This window comes from Echinops telfairi, unplaced genomic scaffold (genome assembly GCF_000313985.2).
Source record: "Echinops telfairi isolate 266 unplaced genomic scaffold, ASM31398v2 ScPeMD7_12;HRSCAF=54, whole genome shotgun sequence".
Lineage (NCBI taxonomy): Eukaryota > Metazoa > Chordata > Mammalia > Afrosoricida > Tenrecidae > Echinops > Echinops telfairi.
In genome coordinates, this window is record NW_022103909.1 from 4,063,877 (window position 1) to 4,066,286 (window position 2,410).

Below are 2,410 nucleotides of genomic sequence, written 5' to 3' on the forward strand. Positions count from 1 at the left end.
CAGCCGCCGGGGCCAAAGCTGCAATTTGTTCCCGAGCCGGCGGAGCGCGAAGCTCGGCACCCCCAGCCCTCGGGGAGACACCCCACAGCCACCCGCCCCGCCCACTTCCCAGCGACGTGGGCTACCGCGCCTCCCCCGACACCTGTATTTAAATAAGCGGGGGCGGGGGGAGCAAGCGCCTCCCACCGTCCTCCCTCCCGGTACCCGAGTCCGGCTCCCAAGACAGCGCGTATCCCGGAGTGCGCAGGGCCCGCCCCGCTCCTCACTGCCGCGGCTCCTCGAGTCCCTCCCGGCGGCGACGTGCACCTTCCACTGAGCCCAGGGTGCTGCCGATCTTAGTTTGAGAGACAGAAAGCACCCGTTAGGTTAAAAGCTGCCACCAACTTGGGAACCAGGCGGCCTGGGTTTTGAAGGCAGCGCTGCCTGTCGCTGTCTGCTTCTTAAAGACAAACGTTGAGACAAACGTTTGTTGCCTTAGAAATGGGGTTGGTAATAACAACTGCCTTAAAAAAAGAACTCCTTGCCGCCGAGTCCATACTGACCGAGCAGCACGAGGGTCACAGCGGTTCTTAGCCTTGGTGGCGGCTAGGTTGGGTGGGTAAGCGTTGGGTGGCTGTCAGAGGGCCAGATGCCCCTAGCTTCGGAATCACTTAAAACTGTCGCTATGACTTACTGGATGGCGGTGGGCTTGAAAGAAATCTTTCTTCAGCGGTGACTGGGTGCGTTTGAATCGTGAACCTTTAGGTTAATGGCCAAGAGAAAACGATGTGAACTATACAAGGACCCTGTAAGTATGTCAAAGAATTATTTTTAAAAGTCCAAGTGCAACTGCCATCCATCTGATTCGGACTCATGGGCCCCCACACCACAGAACTGCCCCTGAGTTTCCAGGTGGGAGCTGAAAGCCTCATCCTTTTCCTCTGAGGAGGGACTGGTGGGTTTGAACTGCTGATATAGTGGTTAAGGGTTCACCACCTATCCAATCCCACTTACGCTACCAGAGCTCCTCCAGAGGGTGGTTAGGATAATTAAGTCAGAACCTAGATCTGTATCTGACACTGGTCCCCATCCCGTCCCCCCACCACACACGTGGTTATTTGGGCTGACACTCATAGGGTCTGGGAAATAGCCGTGAGGCTACATGGCATTTCACAGCTGAGGGAATGACCCCCGCCCCCCCTCCCTACCCGGCGGTGGCTTGCTCAAGTGACAGTCCATCAATGGCAGACCCAGGGCTCCAACCCTGCCAATCTTGAAACTCCAGGCCCAATCTGCCCTACCTCAGTATAGCTGCTTCCCACCAGGGGCCCAGAAGGGATATCAGAATTATGTGGTCATTCAGAGGGCTGTGTATCAGGTACAGGGTGGGGGGGCAGAATCACCTTGTGAACCCCATGTCCATACAGAATAAGGCTCCCAGCTCATCTGTCTGGGCTAGTGTAAGTGTGGAGTATTAAGCCAAACCTGACACCTCTGGTCAGGGTGATCATAGTAGCGGGTATGTATTGAGCATTAACTTTAGCCAGGTTGTGCTTAGGCTCACTAATCCTTGCAATGACTCTGAGGTAGCTGCTGCTGTGACTGCCAGTTTACAGATGGGGAGAGTGATGTGGAGAGGTCCAGTACTTCAGTACACAGCTCCAGGCGCTGTGTCCGTGTCCTTGTTTGGGCGGCCTGATCGTCACTTCCAGGAAAGAAAAAACATGGGCATTGAGTGAATGTTGTGATCACTCTGCTTTCTCCCTCCAGAAGGTAAAGGAAGTCGGACTGGCCTTTAAACGCCATTCTGTGGTGCTCTTTGAGGCTCGGTGTCATGGGTGTGTGGGGTGGGCCTGCTGGCAGGAGGTTCACAGGTGGAAGATCAACCAACCACTGCCTTCCGTGGTCAACTTTACCCAGGCCCTCTGGGCAGCCTGCCAGTCCTGGCTTGCGTTAACACAAGCTCAGTGATGAATCCCTTGGCCTCCCCTTCTTTCTCCCAGACTCATCCACAACATACAGATGAGGGGGCTTCACATTTGGGGGAGCACCATGATTGCTTAATTCCAATTTTCCATGAACATTTGGAAGCCCCCTCCTACACAAAGGGCAGGAACACAGGTTTAGGGCACAGCAAAGACAGTGAGATGACAGGGGGTTGGGAGAACAAATTTAACATTGGGCAAGGTTGGGGACCACTGGCTTCCTCACTGTAGCCCCCCCTTACCACCCACCCCCGGACTCATTCAGATCATCCCAATGTGGGGAGTCTAGGGAGGGGTAGTGGAGGGGAGCACTGTTCAGAGACAGCTCAGCCTTTGTCAACAAGAATCTCAGGAGGCTGCGTTTTGGAGCTTCCGTGGGAAGCCTGTGGGAGTATTATCTACAAAAAGGAACAAGGAGGGAGAGAAGGGAAGAGCAAAGCTAGGGG